Raw genomic sequence first — 16,821 nt, 5'->3', positions numbered from 1 at the left:
AACAGGATGCACTTATTAAATGGGCTTGTGTGCATTTACATAGTTGAACTTTGAAAAATATTGTGCTTGATATTCCGACAATCTGTGTTCCATCCTGTTGCAAAAGGCTCGGACAATTGAATTTGGCTACAGTAAGGAGATATACGAGAAGATATTGTCATCCTCTTCGCATATTGTGTGTTTTTAGTAGGTCTCTCCAGAGCCCCTTGTCCCTCCCTGCTCCTTAGAAAGATGAAACTGCCTCATTACCTTGCATAACTTTAATATTTAAGATATAGAAAAAGACAGAAACAGCAGGAGGGGCAGAGAACACAAATATGTATGTTGTGGGGGAAGAATGATGGGGTACAATATGTATAAACCTAACAGCCATTCTGGAAAATGAGCGCAGATACCATTTTGATTTGAAAGGCAAGGACCAGGCCATTTTCTATGCACTTAATTAATAAATGAATATAAATTATAGGTATTTTGAAGCTGAATGAGTTATTATAATGACTTGTCAAAAAGTAAGAACAAAAAACAAGAAAGCCTCAAAGGATCGGATATTGTAAACAGAGAAGTGGACCAGTAAGGAGCCCATTTACAATTAATGTTCATTTGATATTCTTTTCGATTTTAGAGAACCCAGTTGAAAATGTGCATTTTTGCCCTGTGATAAGGTGCACCTCTATTTAGAAACTGTATCAAACGAACCAGTAGAGATCACACTGGCTTACAAGATCTGTGCAAGGAGGAAATCTCTGGGCTCGCTTGGGTCAGTTTATTCATCATCTGCTGGAAGTACCCAACACACGCTCCATCTGATTTTATTCACAGGTTGCAAGACATCATATAAAAACCCTTTTAACATATATTATTGAAAATCTATATTATAATCCTCCAACTTAGTGAATTTGATTAAATCTCCATGACAGAAAATAAGGCATTGTAACATATGCACTCATGTTGCAAAGGTCCTATTATAGCGTAGGCACGCTAGCCATATTATGTTAAAAATGAACGGTCCTGGGAAAATAATTTAGTGAGAGCTGAACTTAGAAGAACTAAAAGCATTTAGTACTGAACAAATTACCAAGGGAAATTGCTTTGCTATGAAACTTTGGGCTCATTGTCAGAGATGTTTAGTCTGCTCAAAATGTCTGATCTAGGAGAATGCCTGTGTTCAGAGAGAAATTCAATTTCCACGGTGGGGACTGGAGAGTCTCCATGAGGCTTCCGCAAGTTGACTCCGGGAGGGGCTGGATCTGGGCCCCAGAGAACAAGGGGTCCAGGCACACCTCTGCAAGGCTCTGGCTCCAAGTCCTGGTCCCTGATGAGCACAGTGATGTCTCCATCCACGGCTGCCCATAACATCCGGGCATAACAAACTGACCCACACGAGCACCTCCAGTCTGAACAGGGGCTGTCCTTGCTGCTAGGCATTTAATGCAGCCTTTCAGCACCACACCCAGCATGGGGCAGCAGAAAACAGCAACTCCAAGAGCAGCAGCATGCACAGAGCATGGCAGGGTGATCAACGATTTCTCTAGTGTGTGCACACTTTCAAAAGATTTCATGTCACTAATGCCAAGGAAGTGTCAGTCCTTAACGGCAAAGAAATGGATAGACTCACAGTATTCCTCAGGAAGCCTGTGGGACCCGAGAGATCACTGAGGGCCCAGATGTAGGCCAGACTGCACGAGTTTTTAGATGTGATACAGAGACTGGGACAGGTGAGACAGAGTTAAAGGGAAGTTTGAGAGCCTTCACTGGAACTCAGGTCTCCTGACATCACAGCCAAGCCCCTTACTTTACACTGAACTCTCCGGACCTCGACGACAAAGGCTGTAACACCAAGAGTCCATGTTGCTTCTCTAGATTTCACTCCCAGGAGGTAGCCAGACCAGGAATTGCCAGCTCCAATTTACAAATGGGGAAATGGAGTCTGGCCAGGTCCTCAGGTGACAGAGCGGGGTGTTGATATAACATCTTTTGGCTCCATAACTTGGGGCTCATTCTCCTAAAACTCCCTGAATACAAACACTCATAACCACACAGATCAGGCTGATAGATATGAATTTTAGAACACCTATGGTGCCCCCTACACCTGAAATAGGTGAAGCTACCTCCAAAATTTGGTATGTTGTGTGATGTTGTATTGCGATTTGTGGTATGAGATGACATTGAAAAGGTCAAGTGAAGACCAGAGGGCGTTGACTGGCAGGAAGGCTCAGATGCCAATGTCATTCTACGGGCTGTGATGCATTCTTGAGCATTTTGGAGGAGCGATGTGGATTGGTCTGAACCACGGTTTGACTAGATAACTGGTGGAATTAATTGATAATCATACACGTTGGGAGAGATCCAGAAAGGCTTAACCCAGCCAACAGGAAAGCATCAGATGCTTCCCGCTTCACTGTGGTTCACTTAAAGGTCGAGAAACTGTAGAAATTCAAATTGCCTTGCAACTTGAGGTAGCAGTGAGGCCACCCACGCCTCACCCTCCTACACAGCCTTCAGAATTTGGCTCAGAAGCACCTCTGAGAGGCCTTTCTGAATGCCCCCAAGGCTGGAGTTGGTGCTGTCACTCCTCAGAGCTGTCAGAGCACCTAGAACTCTCTCCTGTCATATCACACATGACACCTTGTTGTGCCTTCTTCCATCTCTCTGGACCCTGAGCACCTTGAGGCAGGTCCCATGTCTTATTCACGGCTCTCTCTTCAGTGCCTGGGCCCAGTGCCTGGCATCCAGGGCCGAGACCGAGGCCTCCACATGTGTTTGTTGAGTGAAGGAAGGAAAAACAGGCTGCGTTCCCATTTTCGTCTCAGTAAATATTGACAGAGTCACTTTCTCTACTTGCAGTCTGGTGTCACTGTATCTGCTGTTGCTGTATAAATGTATGTTAGGCTGGCAAAGGTTCCCTTTCTGCTATTGTGTATAATGTGTGTGCGTGTGTGTGTTTCCCTCTTTAGCTGTATAAAAAGCAAGCGTCTCCATAAATCTCCATACTGAGCGTATGCATAAAAAAAACAAACCACCACTCAACTCCTGTCCAAATTCCGAAGGGAGTGTGTGTAAAGAATCGTGGTGTGGAAGGAATCTGAGAGACGAGCCAGGCCAACCCTGCTTTTTACAGTTCGAGTGAAAGTCCACAGAAGTGCAGGGTCTTGCTGAAGCTCCTATGGCTAATCAGAAGCGAAGCTTTTCCTACAACCCCCGTATCCTCATCCCAGTCTATTATTCACCCTCTAAGAGCTCTCAGCTTAATAGATTTAATTTGTCACTGAGATGTCATCCTTGGGATGGGACCAAAAACTGAAACTGGCTCTGTCCACAGCAAGGAAGAATAATTAGCAAATCCACATGTTGTGCTGATGTTTCTCCTAATCTAAGGGCCAATTATCGCTTGAAGTAAGGCAAGAACTTGTACCTTTTCTTGGAAGCCTTCTGGGTGATCTAGGCTAAAGGGAAAGCTCAGGGTCAACTACAGTCATGTGTCACTTAATGATGAGGACACGTTTTGATAAATGTGTCCTTAGGCAATGGTGTCGTTGTGCAAACATCATGGAGTGTACTTACACAAACCTAGATGGTGTTGCCTACTACACATCTAGGCGAGCTGGTACTAATCTTATGGGACCACCATGATATATGTGGTGTGCCATTGACTGAAATGTCATTATGCAATGACAATTATACTTTCTTCCCCTTCCCATTTCTGACACTGTGGTTATTGAGTATACAGGATGGTATGTTATTTGCCTTTCACAGATTTATCACACTGTTAAGTATTAAATCTTATTTCCCTGCTAGAATATTAATGCTTTGTAATAGGTTGAATTATATCCCCCCCAAAAGATATATACAATCCTAACCCCGGTACTTGCAAATAGGACCTTATTTATAAAAGGATCTTGCAGATGGAATTCAGGATCTGGAGATCAAATCATTCTAGATTTAGTGGGCCATAAACCCAATGACAAGTGATCCCATAAGAGAAAAGAGAGGGAGATTTGAGACAAAGAGACACAGAGGAGAAGGCTGTGTGAAGATGAAGGCAGAGAGTGGAGTCGTGTGTCTACAAATCAAAGAATGCCAAGGATTGCTGGAAGTCACCAGAAGCTAGAAGCGGGCTTGTTGTCAGCAGGGTTGGTTCCTCTTGAAGGCTGTGAGGGAGCATCTCTTCCAGGTCCCTTTCCTAGCTTCTGGCAGACTCAGGTGCTCCTTGGCTCATAGATGGCATTGTCCCTGTGTCTTTGCGTTGTCCTCCCTCTATGGGGTCTATCTCTGTGTCCAAATTTCCCCTTTTTATAAGGACACAGTCATATGGGATTAGGGTCTATCCTAATGACCTCATTTTAACTTGATCATCTATAAAAGCTTTAATTCCAAATAAGGTCACATTCACAGGTACTGAGTGTCAGGACTTTAACAACTTTTGGGGGAGGCACAGCTCAACCCACAACAAAAGGCATAGAACATATTCTCCCCTGGAGTTTTCAGAGGGAACCAACCCTACTGACAGCTTGATTTTGGAATTCTGGCCTCCAGAACTGTGAGAGAATGCATTTCTGTTATTTTAAGCTACTCAGTTTGTGACAATTTGTTAAGGCAACCCTAGGAGATGAATACACACTGTGACAAGGCCATGTCTTCTTGTTCTTTGTTTCTTTCCCTCTTCTCCTCTTGCTGCATCATTGCCTCTACGTGGCAGCATTCAATCGATGAGTTGGTTTTATTTCATTTTTATGTAAGTTGTGCAGAAATTTACACTCCATTTTATTATATAATAGTTACTCAGTTATTGTGGAGGCAAAACTTCTTAGCCAAACAATAGCTTTAATAATAGATATATAACTGGAAATACAATTGTTGCTCTTCCCTATCAAGGATGTACTGATGTAGTTTAACATTTCAATGATGGTGCTGTTCTAAGCTGGCATCTTTGTAGTTCTCTTGACTTTCTCCTCTTGGTTGCAAGATGGCTGCAGAAAAACAAGCATTAGATCCTCTCACACTGCATTTAAAGTCAGGAACAGAAGTTGACACAGATACAGAGTTCGTCTTAATGTGCTTTTTCTAATCAGGAAAGAAATACCTTTCCCAAACTCCCAGTAGATCTCCACATACATCTTATTGGTGAGAAATCAGTTTCATGGCCGCCTGTAATGACAAGACTAAGATAAAGAACACCTGACTTTCTAAGACTCTTTACTGGAGGACAGACAAAGGAGAAGAGAGTAAGTGGTCAATGACCAGCCCCTGCCATGGTCCCCAGCCATGCCATTCAGGGCACTGGGTACCTTTACATGCATCAGGCATCTGATTGCCATGGTCCCTAGATCAGTGATCCTCAAAATGTAGCATACGTCAGAATCACCCAGAGAATTTGTTAAAATACAGATTCCTGGGTCCCAGCCCCAGAGAGTCAGATAGGCTACACAGGGATGCTGAGGCTACTGGTCCACAGACTGTACTCTAAGCAGCACTGGACCAGCATCATCATTGGTACCACTGACATCCTCATTTCTCTAGGATTGTAGGAAAATGAGGAGTGGTCAAGAGGGCTACTCTTTTAGTACTGTCATTGCTACTACTACTAAAAATCAAAAGTAAAACAGAGGGAGAGAGACAGGAGAGTTTCCAATTGTCTTTTAGTGGCAGCAACTGTATCCATTGGCCTGTAGTTGAAAACCACTAGCCCAGGATTTTGGAGAACTCAGTCTAGCGCTTGTTCCGCAGTGACATGGCTGTACGAGCTTGCGTCAGCTACCTCGCCTGTGTGGGTCTACTTCTTCGCTGGTGAAGCGGGAGTGCTAAACTCTGTTATTACTTCCTTTCCTGCTGTCACTTCTGTGATTCATTGTTTTGTTCACTTAGTAAAACTCACTTTTTCCTTTAACAGCTACTCTGAGCACCTACCCAGGGTCAAGTCTTATGCTGGGAGCGTCCTGATTCCCTGTGTTTGCCCCGTGAACAGGGATTTTAATTCTTCATTGTGCAGATGTAGGAATCAAGGCTAAATGATCAGTCTATGTGTGCTCAGTGGTGGAAAAATTATTGAATAGAACCATGCGGACACTGCACACTCCTCTTGCCTTGAAAGCCGATTAGATCACCCTTCAACTTGATGTACCTTGAAGGACCTGAATGGGAAGACTCAGTGTTCCTGAACTCACATGCAAGAAAAGACATGCTTCCCTTGCTCAGAGGATATGTCTGTTGTCTTTTGCAAATCAAAGTATTAATTGTTTAATGGATTTGGCTTTTCAGTTTCAGGATCTTAAAAAAAAGAAAGCGAGAGAGAAGCAGAGAGAAAGGATCACAAACCCATTTAGTTTGGTAGCTGTCCATTGACTGCCTCCCAAGAAGACATAAGTCTTTCCAGCACTTGGCCCATCAGTCAGGTCTGATTTCAGCTCCAACCAGAACGAACAAGCTCTTCTCCCGTGGACTTTTGGCCTCTTCTTGCAACTCCAGGTAGGAAGATGCCCTGTGCAAGAACAAGAAAGCTGACTTGCCGCGGACTCCCAGTCCGGTGCCTCATGCCAATTTTCCACATTCCAGAAGAATTAAATAATTATGGGGGTGGAGGCACCACTGTCACAAACAATTTTGAATGCATTCTGCCTTAGAAAGCAGAGGTCTCTTAATGACATCAGATTGGTATGCCAGAGGCTCTTTCCAAACCCCAACCTCTGGCCAGTGGGAGCAGGGCACAGACAACGATGACCACAAACGCCACACTGAGCTGCACTGCCGGGCACTCGCCGACTATTGTTAAGGTTGGAAGAGAGGTATTCTGGAAATCCTAATGTTCCTGTTGATCCAGGACTATCCTTTCTCTCATTTCCCTTTCGCTCTCTTCATCAGGCTTTTGCAGGCTTGCACTTGACCAGGGATTCATAAGACTGTTTGCATGAGCCAAGTGGGAAAGGCTGAGAGAGAGGCACAGCCTGCCGATGCCACTGAGGTCTGAGTTCTCTTGGGTCCAGCTTTGAGGATAAGCCAGTGCCCTACAGGACAGCCAATCTCTCCTTTCTTTGCTAAGTTCTAAGTAGGGCAGCTACCTTAGACTGACCCGCCTTCCTCCAGCCATCCCGGCGCTCTGAGATCGGAAGTTTGGTTTCTCTTCTCAGCGCACTGCTTCGGGATTTCTTAGAACTTTTGAGTACAAAACCTTACGATCACTAGTGTAAGTTTAGACCTGGTTGGCATTAACTAATGGAAGCGCTTTTAAGAAAATTTACTTTTTTTTTCCATTTGTCAGTTGATCTGATTGTCTCATAGTATTGTCCTGGGTTGTTCAAAACTATGGCTGGGTCTGCAGCTTAGAGATAATAAAACAAGCTAGAAGAGTATGTGAGGTGTCTGAACCATCAACTTAATAACCACTATTGCACCTACTGCTGCTATTACTATTATCTTTAATGCTATTATTATTACCACCTCTGTTATTACTACTGTGATGACTACTACTGCTACTACTATTATGACTATGGCTATTGCTGCTGCTGTTACTAATGTGACACTACTACTATTACTATTACTATTACTGCTGTTGCTACTACAACTATTATTACTACTGCTGCTGTTACTGTTACTACTACTACTACTACTGTTACTACTACTACTACTATTACAACTATTACTACTACTACTGCTGTTACTACTACTACTACTACTATTACAACTATTACTACTACTACTACTGGTCTACTACTACTACTTCTATTACAACTATTACTACTACTACTAATGTTCTACTACTACTACTATTATTACAACTATTACTACTACTACTGTTACTACTACTACTACTATTACAACTATTACTACTACTGCTACTGTTCTACTACTACTATTATTACAACTATTACTACTACTACTACTGTTACTACTACTACTACTATTACAACTATTACTACTACTACTACTGTTCTACTACTACTATTATTACAACTATTACTACTACTACTGTTACTACTACTACTACTACTATTACAGCTATTACTACTACTACAGCTTTGTGATAAATGATTGACACCCATGGCCTCGTTTGCCCGTCATACTAATCCATTTTCCCGATAGGCTTTAGATCAGTTAAATAACTAAAAGTTTCAGCTGGCAAGTATTCAGACAGGGCTTTCAATCCAGCTATCTTTGATACCCAAAGCTGTGTTTTTAATGATGTTGCTATATTGCCTCTGATCTCGTGATGTGAAAGAAATCCGAGAGAAGAGCAGGGCCTGGCTAGGGCCTATGAAGCTCCCACAAAGTCGGTGGTCATCACAGCTGTTCATTTATTCCTGTACTAATTAGCGCGAAAACATTCACAAGGCAGAATCCTGTGCCAGGCTCTGGGCTGGGGCCGCAAAGGTGATGAGGATACCACCTGGAGGCTGGAAGTGCTTGGAAACAACCGAGGTGAGGACAGACACTGCCCTAGAGGCCATTCAAAGTTGATGCAGAGGAAAAGTCGAAACAGCTGAGCATCTATTCCCCGGCGTCTTTTTGGAGGACATGAACTGGATGGTGAAGCAGGAAGAGAAAGAGTTGGTGAGGTGGCTGAGAGGGCGAGGAATGCCGGGTGAAGGGCAGAGCATGAGCAAGGCTGAAGAGGAGCAAAACAAGAAGAGCTTTAGAAGCTCTTGCAGAGCTTCCGGAAGGTTAGTGCAGAAGGGGACCCGGACTCCGGGCTCTCATAAAGGGTGTGCACCTGGTCTTTAAGCAGAGGAGCCATGCTGCTGGAATTTCACTGACCTGCCTGTGCACAAGGCTCCCTTCTTGGTTTCTGTTCCCTTCCAAACTCAGTATGCCATACAGAAAACTCACCCTGGTATCTGGTCAATGTTTAGCATCTGTCATTGCAATCTCTGCTAAGGCTCCTTGGTTTAACCACTCAAATCCACCCTTTCCTCCCAGGATAGATATGTCTTCCACACACTGTTTCTCTAGAAATGGTATTCGGCACAGGAGATACTGATGCTCATCCACGCTCACCCTGAAGCCAGGATACAGTCTGTGCCTGGAGCCTGACATGGGGCTGGAGTGGGACAGACCAGGTTAGGGGAAGCCTTAAATGGATTTCCCTCATTCCTCCTTCTTATTTAGTTTTTCAGTGTGTAGGATGAAGATGATGAGGATTTACCCAAAGTATATAACAGAATAGCATGCAAGAAAGTGGTTTAAACAACTCTAGTCATTCTTATCCTTGCTATTATTGCTGTTGAGAACCCCTCTTGCCATGGTCACTTTGTATGGAATTAACAAATCACCTGATCGTCTTGACCACGCCCCTACTTAGGCCTCTGTTGGTGGTAACAAAGGTTGCTATTTTCCCAGTCTTCAGAGTTGCACATTTTTGGTTCTCAGAGATTTCATGAGTCCTGGAGAGGTGACAAAGACTGTTCTTTGGGGCGGGTCGTTTGGTTTTGTGCTTTAGAAGTAGCAGGATTTACCTTCTACAGTCAAACGTATTATTTCAACCTGAAGCTCTGGGTCACCTGAGGCCACTCCAGCTGCTGCCTGGAGAGTGGAAGGGTTGAGCACAGCGGGAGGGAGAGCAGGGTGTGTTGGCAAAAGGGCTGGCCAGACAGCAGGTCTGGACTGGAAGCAGCGTTGAAGGAGAGGTTCAAGGTTGCTTGTTCCTGTTCACCTGGCCTCTTTAATTCCACTCCTCTATCCTCAGTATTATCAGTTTTATGCACAGTCCTGTGGGTTCCCTGGCTAACTTCGGCTACATTCCATTTTCACTGTCTCTCCCCGTTCCTTCTTCTCCACCCTCCTTCATCAGAATGGCGGGTAGGAAGATTGGAGGAGGAATTAACACCAGTAAAAGAATAAGTAGGTGATGAGGGGAAGATTCAGTGTGTCATTTCTTTCCCACCTCAAATTCTGTGGGTTTTTTGAGGGCAGGTGAGTTGTGCTTGTCACCTACTTCCTATCATAGTATTTTCTTAGATATAATGCTTGGTCCAAGTAAGAAGTTAATTTCCCAATTCTCACTAACCACAATAACAGTAAAAAAACAGTATGTGTATGGTACTTTTAAAAGTTTTGTGAGAGTTTCCACATATTTTATTGGTTATTCAGTAAACATTCATCAAGTGCTTGCTCTGCTGGAGCTCCTATAGGCACTGGCGACTTTACAATCTAATGTTGGAGATATAAAAAGCAAAAAATCAAAAACATGAAGCAGAATGACATAGAGGTGTAACAGGGCACCCACCAAAATGCGATTAGAGAGGAAAGCAAGCAGGAGTGGGCTGAATGGCCAGCAGGCCCTGGAAATGCCCTCATGAGAGCCTTTCGCAGGTGTAAACTCATCACCTGTTGACATGAATGTCCCCTCTAGACCGTTAGTCCTTTGGGGCCAGAGACTGTCTTACACCGCTCATCATGCAGCACAGCCTAGGCTGGGACACACTTCTGCTTGCCCTTTTTTCAGCCCCTGGGTGGAATATTCAATGCTTGATCTGTCTGCCTTTTGCAAATCTCTATCCCCATTGACTTTCTTGATGGCACCCTCTCCTGGCATTCCTCCTGCCTCATGGGATACTCCTTCTCAACCTCCAAATAGGGCGAGCCCTCAGCAATCCATCCTGGGCCCTCTTCTTTCTTCTCTCTGTATTCTCTCTCCAGGTTTTCTCATTCTTCTTTGTGGCTTTCAATAGCATGCATAAGCCTGCAGCTCCCAAATATCGCTCACCAGCCCAGACTTCAACAAGCTCTAGACATTTGACCACTCCACATGGGTATATGATAGGAACCTCAAAAATAGTATGTCCAAAATAAATCCTCTTTCTCACCAAACCTATTCTTCCTCCTAGTCTCCTTTGGATTGGTAAATGCCTCCCCCCCCCCCCCCCGGCCCCTGTGGATGCCAGAAGGTAGGAGTCTCTGGACTGTTTCCTTTCTCTCACGACCCACTGCACTCCAATTCTTCGGCAACTCCTGATGGTTCCAGTACCACACTTACATCTCCGATCCCCCCATATCCAGCCACCTCCAAGGCCATGACACTGGCTGGAGGTCCAAGCCACCATCGCCTCTTGCTATGCCTACAGGCCACCAACTGACTGGTCTTCCTGCTTGCACAATCACTCCCTGACTGGCCCAAGCTCCTCAGAGAGCCCTGATAAACTCTTACATCTGTAAATCATTAAAAAAGGGAAAACACTGCAGTGGCTTCCCACTGAATTAAGAATAAAATCCGAAGTCCTCATTATGGCACACTAGGGCTGCAGGATACAGAAATCGGTCTCTGCTTGTGTGAGTCTCCAACTTCATGCAATGCCGTTCACCTCTCTCTTCCTTCAAACTCTAGCCAACCAAGCTGTTCTAGCCTGGCTGCCTTTTCCCAGGTGTGCCCCTACCTGGAAAGCTCCAGCCTCTCACCCGGCAGCTGTGCCCTTAAAGAGCACCTCCTCTGAGAGGCCTCCTTAGTCACGCCCCTTCCCTCCCCAGTCACTCTGTTCCATCACCTTTTTTAATTTCCTTGACTGCACTCTCTGCTACTTATGTCATAGGTGAGTGTCTGACCCACTAGAATGTAAGTTTCTTGAGGGTAGTGGGATGCTCCATCGCTGTTCTTTGCACACAGTATACCTCGTGTGCAACACAGTGACTGGGGCATAGTAGACCCTAAATTAATATTTACTGACTAAGTACATCCTTAAAAGGATGTTTATTTGTAGCCTAGCATAACAGTAGCATCTAGTGTGGGGATTATGTTTCTCTTCAAGTTAAGAAAAAAGTATATTTGCTCTAAAATAAGACTCATTTCTTAAAGAAATAATTTTTGAAAGAAGAAAGAAATTCTGATTTTCATCCTGTATTTAAATACCAAGAGTGTTGAACCAGCCAACTTGGCCACCTAATATTAATCACTCTGATGGATTACTTATTTTTAATTAAGTGTTTGATTATTAAACATTCAAATCTATTCCCTACATGGAGAATATGTTACTCTCTGCTCTGGCTTCTCTGAGTCTGGCCAGGCAAGAAGGCTTTGCATCATGAATGTTTCTATTTTCCATGTCAAGAATTTATTTTGTTGATCAACTTTTCTCAGGTTCTGTCATGCACATGTCGACCTCCCTGAGGGATCCCTGTGCCTGGTGAATAGATCAGAGCTAATCCTTTCACATATTTTCCTTTTCATAATAGTCCTGCAGTAAAGAAACCTATTTACCCTTAGAATTTCCTAAATGTCTTTTGGGATGCCACACTTATATCTCGAATATCTCGATGTCTAACATCTTGTTGTGTGAGGTGTGGTTGGGGCCCAGCATCATGGGTGTTGGAATCTCAGGCCGTATTGCAGGTACAGGAACCAGAATGGTGACTTTAACAAGACTCCCAGGCATTCATATGTACATTAAAGTCTGAGAAGCACCACTTCAGACAACAGAGAGATCAGGTTATCCCACGTGATCTTCCCACGGACATTTGCAGTCAGTATTATCACCCCTATTTTAGAGGTGAGAAAACTGAGGTCCAGAATGGGCCTATGACTTGAGCAGTTTCTCGTGGCCAGTGAGCAGCAGACAAAGATAAGAAGAACCCACGTTTCTCTTCCCTCATTCTTCCATTATAAAGCGAGGCAAGAATATCAGATCAGAATGAAACAGTGGGAAAGTATTGATTTTTCAGATTCTAAAATAAAAATTTCATCATGAATCAAAACAAGTTGAGAGAGAGGCTTGGGGAAGAAGGAAAAGAAACAAAGGAAGTGGAGATGGAGCGCTATCAAGTCTTCTGAGAAAAACACTAAATGTGAGATTTTTATCCCCCTGGCTCCATCCCTGTAGGGTTGCCGTGAGCTGGCTGTGCTCCCCTCCGTATGCTTACAGCTGGTATTGCTCAGTAGTTGATGCTTGCACAGCTGTCTCTGGGAATGCTAAATTGTGCTCCAAGATGTCTCCAACACTCTACATTCCGATCAGGGGTACGTGAGTTCTCTAACACTTGGCTTATCAAACTATTTAATCTTTGCCAATCTGACACACGATAAATGGTATCTCATTCTTGTTTAATTTGCATTTCCTGATTATTAGAGAAGCTGAGCATCTTTTCATAAATATACGGGCCGTTTGAATTTCTTCTACTTATAGCTTTCACATATTTTCCTTTTCATGGTTTGACTGTTCAACGTTAGTTTTTAGACATATTTACACATTTTGAATAACACTAGTGTTTTATAAGTTGTGAATGTTTTCTCTTCTAGTGTTGATTATGTCTTGCATTCTGTTCATTGAATTTTTTGGTATAAATTTCTTTTTGGATTTTTACATTTTCATATGTCATTTTTTTCTTTAAGATTCTCATTTTACTTTGTTGCACATTCTGTTTAAGAAAACCTTCTTAACTCGAAGTCAAAGCATTCTCCTACTATATTTTTAAGTGTAGTTTTTAATCTTTGAGTATTTACTCTTCCTTCAGTTTATTTTTCTTTCTGGTAGAAAGCAGAGTATTGATTACATTGCACACTTTTTTTCTTTATAGTAGATAGCCATTTCCCCTAAGCCACAGATTAAATAGTTGTTTCCCCTATTATGTTAATTAGGGGTTAGCTGTCAACTATTATAATAATCCTTGTCCCTCTTTGACTTACACAATTCGGTTTCTACTCACCATTCAATGTAGGTCAGCATGCTCACCCTGGAAGCTTTCTCCCATGCAAGGTCGCAGAGATCTTGTTCATTCCCTCTTGAGCTTCCACCATCTTGGAGTCCTTCACTTCCAGCCACACAGGTTAAAGAAAATGTGAATAACAACTTGGGACATTTTAGATCCAGATGTGGAAAGGCCATATATCACTTTCATCTCTATCTCATTGACTCATTCTTAGATGCAAGGAGAGATGGGGAATATTGGCTTCCTGTGTGCCCTGGAGAAAAATGAAATGATCTGGCAAATATCTGGCAGAGTTTCTGCTGCACCCACTGATCAGTCATCCTTCCTCTCTCGTATGCTGGTTCCATATATGCAATTGTCTGCTTCTGCACTCGTTATGGTCCAATGATGTTCATCACTTATCAAACAGATTCTGTCATTTCCATAACATATAATACATCTTGATATGTGGTAGACAAAATTCGTCCATATTTTTTTAATTTGTTAATTTATGTTGTCTATTTTGCATATTTACTTATCTATATGAAATTTTAAATCAATATTCTGAAGAAGGCTACTAGACTTTTGACTGGATTGCATTGTTATAAATTTATAGATTAAATGGGAGATACATCTTTTTAATATTGAGTCTTCCAAGTTTAATATGGTTTTGGCGGTGGTTACTCAATTGTATGCATTGTCTTAAAACTTACCAAATTATGCTCTTAAATGAATTTCAGTAAAGCTGACCGAAAAAGCTGGTGGAGTTGAACACTCAGCTCATTTATTTTTAGTCTTTCTTGTTTTTAATAAATTCTTTAAAGCTATAAATTTCCTTTTGAACGTAACTTTAGGTAAATCCCTCAAGATTTTTCTTAATGAAAACATGCAAACATATCAATAGTAGGTGATAGAACAATAAACTTCCCGAGTCCCATCACCCAGATGGAACAATTCTCAAGACTTTACCATATTTGCTTCATCTAGTCCTCTTCGTCTTAATTCAAATAATTTAAAGCAAATCTCAGACATGTTATTTTATTTCTGTATAGTCCAGTAGATATTTCTTTAAAATATAAATTAAAATATGAATCATTTCTTATATAATCACAAGGCCATTATGACACATAACTGTCAGATAGTTGGATTAAATTAAAAAAATAAAATCTTAGTCTCTCCTTTTTAATAGGTGAGTCTAACCTGTTTTTATTTATTGTACTTCATGTGTATTAGGACATAGGGAAGTCATATTATTTTGCTTTTTCTCTTATTATCCTGTTAGTTTTTTTTTCCCAGTCGGGTATTAGAAACACACCCTTTTCCTCTTTTGGTATAGAAGTTACAGATTCATTTAATAAATTTCGTATATCTACTCTTGTATCTTAACATCCACATTTAACTTTTCTTTTTGAAAAAGCCTGAACTTATTGTTGCACTCTTCTTGTACTTGAAGAAGGCAAAGATCTTAATTTTCTTTCACTTTCGCTCACTCTAGCCTGTCTCTATGCTTTTTTCCTGAAAGATAGCTTCAGCTTATGATTAAACACATACGATTACAATTTATTAATAATTACTAGCTCTCCCACCGCTGCACTAGGACAGTAGAAGTTCTCTCAGCTGACCTACATATAACTCATTTGCCAGATTAACCCGTCCTCTCCATTTTCTTTGTGAAATTTACAGACTGGTGCCCAAAGCCCCTGAGAGAAGCCCCTCGGTCACAGGCCTCTGCTCTTCTGCTCCCAGGAAGTGCACTAGAAGCATAGCAAGCACCAGCTATGTTTGTCCTCAAAACTGATCACACCAGGTGTAAGTTATGTGGGTTAATTAAATATCACACAAAGCAACGGAACCTGGGTGCAAAAGGAAAGAGCGTTGTTTCCGTGAAAACCACACTGAATGATTAGAATAATTTGAAAAAGGTGAGTAACATAAAGACGCTATCTAATTACTTGTAGGTAAGGTAAATACAAAAGAATGAAAACACTGTAAAATATTAGGAAGATCCTACACGCAGAGTTCTGGTCAAATGAACTATTTCTCAGTCTAATTAAAAGACATTAAAGTAAAAAGGAAAAAACCAACTAAGAATGTAAAGTAGGTGTGATTTGTGTAAGAAACAACATATAGAGCCTCATTCATCAAAGGCATACACAAACTAAAAAGCCTCAACCCAAAAAGTTGACAAAAGAATCATTTTTAGGCAAAAATTTCAAGTAAAAATAAATGTATTTTAAATAAAAATAAAACCTTGTGATATTGACACATTGTTACTCTTTCTTTTGGCTTATCAGTCATAAATGTGTAGATATGAAAGCTTCCACTGCATTATCTTTTTATTACTGTCAATAATTATCACATATTTCTTTGTCTTCTATTATTTGTTGTCTTTTGCTATATCTCATCTTCTGCTATTTCACTTCATATATCTTCTTTCTAGATTACATCCATTGAGATTTTCTATTTGTTTTTTTGGCGAGATTCTGGGGGTTGTAAATTCTCTAAGACCTCGTATGTAAGACAAATGTCTTTCTATCACCAATTCTTCACCTGTAACCTGGCTAACTGTGGAATTCACTTCCTCTGTGTGTGCATCCTACTTGAGAAACACATTTGTGCAAATAACCTTATGTTCCCAACACCTATATATGCTTTCCCAGTAGCTTGTAAAGAACTGAAATTCCTAAACTGTCCACGAATAGATATAAAACACTTTTAGCCTCAGAGGAGTCTTGATAAAAAGGAATGACATTGTACATATGCAAGTGTGTGCATATTTACCTCAAAATTTACAGAATTTAAAATAACCTGATTTATTCCATTACCACACTCTTATCATATGCCGAAAAGCACTCCTGGATTACAGGAAAAAAGTAATGTCCTATTTTTTTTTTAGCAAAATTGTTTTAGAAGGGGAAAGACACTTCACATGGAACTTAACCATGGGGATTCCTCAAAACACTGCATGAAGATAATTGTTTCCAGACTTAAAATACATGTACACAACCTCGCTAAAGCAACCTACAAATATTTTTTAAAAAATCCTCATTAGTGAATGTGGGAGATAATTTCCAATGGAAAAAAGTAAGTCCTTTAAAGCCACATGAAAGTGAAATTTCAAAAATAAAAGACTAGTATGGAGAAGAAATGAAAAGATAAAGTTCCTAATTTTATTTTCTTTTTTAATGCAAGTAAAAGGATGATTCAGGGAGTTTTAAA

The sequence above is a fragment of the Equus caballus genome, chromosome 24, assembly GCF_041296265.1.
Source record: "Equus caballus isolate H_3958 breed thoroughbred chromosome 24, TB-T2T, whole genome shotgun sequence".
Lineage (NCBI taxonomy): Eukaryota > Metazoa > Chordata > Mammalia > Perissodactyla > Equidae > Equus > Equus caballus.
Note: the sequence above shows the minus strand (reverse complement) of the source record.